The sequence below is a fragment of the Pinus tabuliformis genome, chromosome 7, assembly GCF_031772625.1.
Source record: "Pinus tabuliformis cultivar Carrire ecotype Pingquan chromosome 7, CPIR1, whole genome shotgun sequence".
NCBI classification, from domain to species: Eukaryota; Viridiplantae; Streptophyta; class Pinopsida; order Pinales; family Pinaceae; genus Pinus; species Pinus tabuliformis.
In genome coordinates, this window is record NC_142293.1 from 867,532,439 (window position 1) to 867,539,172 (window position 6,734).

The following is a 6,734-nucleotide window of genomic DNA, read 5'->3' on the forward strand; positions in this document are numbered from 1 at the left end:
ATTCAGGTGATTAAGGAAATCTTAGCGTGATGACTAAAGAGATAGTGTTAGACAAAAGCGGAACATTTATGTTAGGCAATTTTCTAAGCTGACTTTTTTGAGGGAATGTATTATAGGACTATTATATATCTCTTTTAAATATGAATATAATATGAATATAATATGAGGTTAGAGGATTTATTTTATTTCGTGTAATTTTTTTGAATAGATATTATTTAAATATTTTATATAGTTATTTATTTATTTTTTATTTTAGTTGACATTAACAAAATTTCAACTTTAATAATTGAGAGACACTTTACACATCATACTGAATTGTAAAATAAAACTCTAAACTCAAACTCAATAATATATTAGCATAAGGAAAAAAACCTTTTTACTTTTTATCTAAATTTGTGTTTTAATTTCATAACTTTCAAATCTCTTTCCATAGAAGTTTTTGCAAATTTTCAATTTATAATTCGATAGCAGGCCCCTTCAGAAACCTGCCATGATTGCCCAAGATTCTCGCTTACAACTCCAAATCTGCACATGGCTCTTCCCCTCTAAATGATGTAGGCCCTCCTTTCTTCCTTCCGCCATTTCCATTTAAATTCACGCTTTGTCTTTCAATCTTCTTGATTCCTTTGACATTTCATTTGACAAATTAAAAAAACCTTTGGAGATTATATTATATTGGCCCTTTGAAAATTTTCATTCTGCGGGTCCCAAGAGAAAGTTGGAGGTCGGCCCTGTTTCTTGAGCGGTTTCCCTACAATTTCCCAACTCCTAACACTCTCAGAATTGGATGTCGTAGTAAAGAGTTTTCAGGAAGCAAAAAAAAATTAAAAAAAATTTACAATCAAATTTCCATTCATAAACACAAATAAAATTTTTGATAAACGTAAATAGAAATCCTCAGAGACTTTTATCATAGTGCATTCAACAAATATGCCGATGTTCTATCAAAAGAGGGGCGATTCTTTACATGGCATATATGCAGGGACCGAGGCACCATCCCGTTGGTCTGTGGTACACATGTTTTTCTACAGACATTTCGGTTGTTAAACTTCCCAGGCACAATCTATACAGCGTTTGATATTGCTACTTTATTTGCCAGATTTTAAGAACTCTTTATACAGTGTTTATTGATAGATTTTAAGAACTCTTTATATAGTGTTTATTGCTGAATAAAAAAATTTATATTGCTAAATTGGTTTATTGCCAAATAAAAATTCGTATATTGCTGAATGAAATTTGTATATTGTTGTATATGGCTGAATATTGCTAAATAGTATTTGTACATGTATATTTCTGAATAAGAAAGTCATTGACTAATAAACAAATATGGGTTTAAAATTTAATGTAACACTCAATGATGCACTGATATTTTACTTCTTACCAATTTTTACTAATTATTATCAAGTTTTCTTTTTATTTTGTTGTAACCTGGATTGTTAAAGAATTAGGCTGAAAATCTAGAACTTATTTGGTTAATTATTAATTAAATGAAATTGATCAGTTTGTAAAACCACTGAAGAATCAATTAAATAACTCCTAAAACAGTTACAAGAAATTGCCCATCTTGTCCTTCAAAAAGGAAAATGACAGAACCCTGGGGTTTGGAAAAAGGGAAGAAGGGGTTTGCTATGGATAAACTTCCTTGAGCTGGATGAATTAGCCAGTGGGAAGAGGTTTTGGATAACAGTCATACAAGAGTTGAGTTGAGAATGGACACAGTCCTCACACCCAATGTACCAGACTTCCTTCAACCACTTACAGGAGTTGGAATAGCTCGGAGGGGGAGGAAATAAATGCATGTTTATATTTACAGCAAGAAAAACATACAAGTAATCACTAGTAAGAAAAGATTAATTTTTTTTATATCATGTAGTTAAATAGTTAGCATGTAATTTAATTACTGGAAGATTTTCATTGAAAGTTAATGAGAAGATTTTCATTGAAAGTTAATGAGTATATAGTGCTTGTTGCTATATTCCTAACATATTTAGATTACTGCATTGATGCATAACAAAGGTAATGACATTAGGGAATCTTTAACCACTTTGGAATAACAGAAAAATGCACCAGCTATCTAAAGCAATCGTATATGAATGAATTACTGTAGAAAGAGTAATGTTTCTTTTTACTTTTTGAATACAAATTGTCTTACTAAAATGATGAGCTCATTGAATAGTGAAAGCAGAGTAGGCTCTGTCAATTCATAGAAATTCCTAAGCATTTCTCTATTATAATAGTATTAGGAAAACAAGCAGAGTAGGCTCTGTCAATTCATAGAAATTCCTAAGCATTTCTCTATTATAATAGTATTAGGAAAACACAAAAACAAGTGGCAGTAACATTGAAATTTCATTCAAACAGTAAGAGAAACAAAAAAAAAAAAAATAACCTGTGAAGGTGGTATGGCTGTCGGTCGAGTTATGGGAGAACCCCCGCAAGCCTATTACCACGATAAACCACATATTAAGCATACAAAGATTTATACTATGGAACTATAGTGGAATGATTAGAGATAGTCATAATTTAACATAAAAGTCCGATATCGAATATCCGTGAGACAAATACAGGATTTTAGGTGGCCAACCCAACCCGGGATCAAACCTTAACCGAAAAAATTCACAAACATGAAACATAGAACTGTTGAAAATGGCATGATCACAAAATAAATATATAAGTCATTAATTTAAAACTGTGTATCCATCTCCACAGAAAAACCCTTATCGACTGTTCAAAGTTTGATGACATCGTGTTTACGACAGGTTCTTCAATTACCCATTAAATCTTCAGTAACACAAATGCAGTCATAGCTTTCTAGCCGGCGTTAAACCCAAAAATCCTAATTGCATTAAAATGGCAGAGTCCCTCAAGTAATGAGGCTTGTCGCCTGAAAACAAAGTCACCAGGATCAGCTTGAAAGAGTACCAACATGAAAATCGAATGCAACGATTGTGGTAAGAGAGGGGTTTCATTCCGAATCCTCCTTGAACATAAATATTCATACAACAACCTGAAAGTACCTGCGAACCAGAGACGCAATGGATTAAACATGGAAGTCAAATTGGAAGGAAGAAATTAGTAGTAAAGTCCTCAGCAGAGAATAAATTACCTGAGAGAGGTTGCCGAGCAATGGAATGAAAAGTATACCTCATAGAGCACAACATTCTCATTAGGGTTTCGTCAGAGAAAATAAAACCTCGAGAGATCATCCATAACATCTTAATAAGTTACCTCCTACATGGGACGAGGAGAATGAATCAGATTTGTGCATAAAATGAAGAAGGTTTAAAGAAAATCTATCAGACGAGACTGGGGTGTCTAGGTCAATTCTGCCATACCTGTGAAGCCTATAGAAGTGGTCCTGGACGGAGGTGGTGCCATACAACCATCCGTGATGCTCTTTGTCGTAGAGCTGAACCTCAATATCATTGCATAACCCAAATGACCCTAACCTTGCCGCGAAGTGCATTAATCCGTAGGGTAGTCCTTAAGTCACTGAGACCGTGGATCTTCTTTGATCCAACAATGAGGATGGGACCAACTGTCGGGGTCGAGACTATTCCATCCAATCTCATCAGCGTTAAAATGAATATTGGTGTGTTAATGTACAGACCTTGGTTTCCCTTCGCTTTAATAGTGATGTGTTTTCAGATGCATGCCATCCAGGTAGATTTTAGTGTGTAGGGTGATTGCTCATTAACACCTACCCGCCAGCTAACCCCAAAGTACCACCCTAATGTGAAAAGTGTAATGTTAATACGAATTTTTGTTATTTTTATATATATTTATAGTTTCGTTTTTAATGTTAGTTTGTTACAAATGGTATCAAAGCAACATGTTTATACACGGAGTCTTTTGGGATCAATATAAACATAATATATATGAACAAAATATATATATATATATATAATATGTTTGTATATAAATCTATAACATATAACCAAGTGAGTTTGAATGTGCATAGAGATAGAGATCTACACTTTAAAAGTAGAAATGTAGAGTAGTTCTCAAACATTAAATAAGCCAGAAGCAACATATGTAGGGACTAACCCACACATATGGATACAACTGGGAGAAGAGTCTCGCTAAGCCAATGCTGCTCAATTACAAACAGTTCAATAATTACACATAGATATGACCAATTTAATGATGGAAAATGAACGACTAAGGTGGGAGCAAGAAATAATCCTCAAAAGTCTATTCGATCGACAAAATCAATGAGGACCAGATCCCAGCGTAGAGGATAGGGAAAGGATTCCAACAGCCCACCATGGTGAAGATAACATAGAATCGACCGATGACCACGGACAAGACGAAAAAGGATGTTTGGATAAAGTTTGCGACCAATGTAAAACCAAGAAACCAAAAATGGAATTACAGGGTGAATTTGGAAAGATAAAACCATCACTCTTTGAAGGAGAATCTAAAGAAGCAGTTGAAGCCTCGTTAATCGAAATGAGCAAGTATTTCCAGATTTATGACTACACTGAGAAACTTAAAGTTTGGCTAGAAGTTTATCAACTAAGGGGTAAGGCCACCCTTTGGTGGGAGGAAATCAAAACTGTGTGAAAATTTGATGAGGAATAGGTTACATGGGAGAAATTTCAGAAGCATTTCAAGATAAGTATCTAACGGAGCGGTACTATGATGAGAAGGCAAAGGAATTCCATGAACTAATGTTGGGCACCAAGGGAAATTTTAAGGATGCAAAATTTTCTTGAAGTTTAAAAACATTGGCGAATCTCACTAATCCCTAATATGAAAACTATAAATTTTTTATTGATATATTTGTAAAATTATTCAAACTTATAATGATTTTATATATAGTCTCTATATAATGTTGGCGATTTTTAAGGTAGAATAATTTTATATTGTAAAATTTGGGTGAATCGTCCCTATAAAAATTGGAAATTGGCGAATATTTTTTGTGGAAAAAGCATGGAAAATTAGCCCACTAGGCGAACATTAGCCCCTAAAATTTTCCATGTTGGGCACCTTGACCATGGATGAGTACATGAAGTGATTTACTTCCTTATAGTGATATGTTTCATATATGTAAGAAGAGAAAGCCAAAATTCAACAATTTATTAGCAATTTGCCTAATTTTATGAAGGAAAAAATAGAATTTGACTATCTGAGGACAATGGATGATGCAGTTTGAAAAGCCCACATCTGTTACTAACAAATGAGATAGAAGAATGAAGGGTCCAAAGTGGTATTAAGAAGAACAGGAAAGAATTTACCCTTAAGCAAACCAGTAAAGAACGCTGATGGCAAGAATATTCAACAAAGGACATTCAACAAATTCCCACAGAACCAGCCAAAAGTCCCAGCATACACTGAGAATAGACAACCAGAGGGAGTGACTAAACTTGTAAATGACCAACAACCAAAACAATGTTGGGGATGTGGAGAACGCCATTACTATAAAAATTTCCTGCACAGGGCCAGAACATAACAACTTTCAAATATGCAAGAGGCCTCCACAGTTGGAGACGTAGCAAGAAGCATGCCTAGAATTAACGCTGCTCTGGATGATCATCAAGCAAAACACCAGCCTACCATGATCGAATGTGATGGTATGATTGTTGATCAACCTTTTTCTGTTTTGTTTGATCTGGGTGCTACCTTAAGCTATGTAAGTCCTACAGTGGTAGAGAAATGCGAGTCGCAGAGCAGAAAATTTAAGAAACCTTGGTTAGTCCATTGAAAACCTTACGTTGCTCACCCAAAATACCATGAAATATTTTATGCTATAAAAAAGAGTTAGTTTTGTTCAGTTTTAAGGAAGGATGTGGCTGATTATCTATCCAAATGCTTAGAATTCTAGTTGGTAAAGTTAGAACATGAACATCCCACTTGTTTGTTGCAACCACTACCATTCTTGAGTGGAAATGGGAGACAATGACCGTAGAATTTATCATTGGGTTACCTCGTACTAAGAAGCAACATGACTTAATCATGGTAGTGGTGGATAAGTTGAGCGAAACTGCTCATTTCATACCTGTGAACTCCACCTAAAAGATGGTGGAGATCATAGACATATTCATGAGGGAGATCTTCTGGCTGCACGAGATACCCCGGGTAGTAATCTCTGATAGGGATGTAAAATTCACATCCACGTTTTGGAAAACCCTCTTCTCCTGATTGGGTACCCAAATTCATTTTAGCACAACTTACCACCCACAGACGAATGGCCAAATTGAGAGGGTAAATTAGGTTTTGGAGGACATGTTAAGAATGTTTGTTATGTAAAAACCGCAGAAGTGGGAGGACTACCTCCACCTGGTGGAGTTTGTCTACAACAATGGTTACCACGACTCCCTAGGCATGAGCCCTTTTGAAGTGTTATATGGGAGAAAGTGCAAAGTACCCACAATTTGGAAAAGCCCCGATAATAGATTAACACTAAATTGGAGGACATAATTAAAAATGTCCGTAAGAAATTAAAAGCCACCCAAGATAGAGAAAAGATTTATGTAGATAAGAAGAGATCACACAATCAATTTCAGTTGGGGGATCATGTATATCTGAAAGTCAAACCCTGGAAAAGTACCTTGGAGTGGAAAGGTTGTGCTAAATTGGCACCCCGATACTGTGGACCATTTCAAATCCTGGAACAGATTGGATCCGTAGCATACAAGCTAGCACTCCCACGCCATATTCGAGTCCACACCATTTTTCATGTCTCTTTGATAAAAAAATATGTGTACGGGCCTCAACATATTATTAATTGA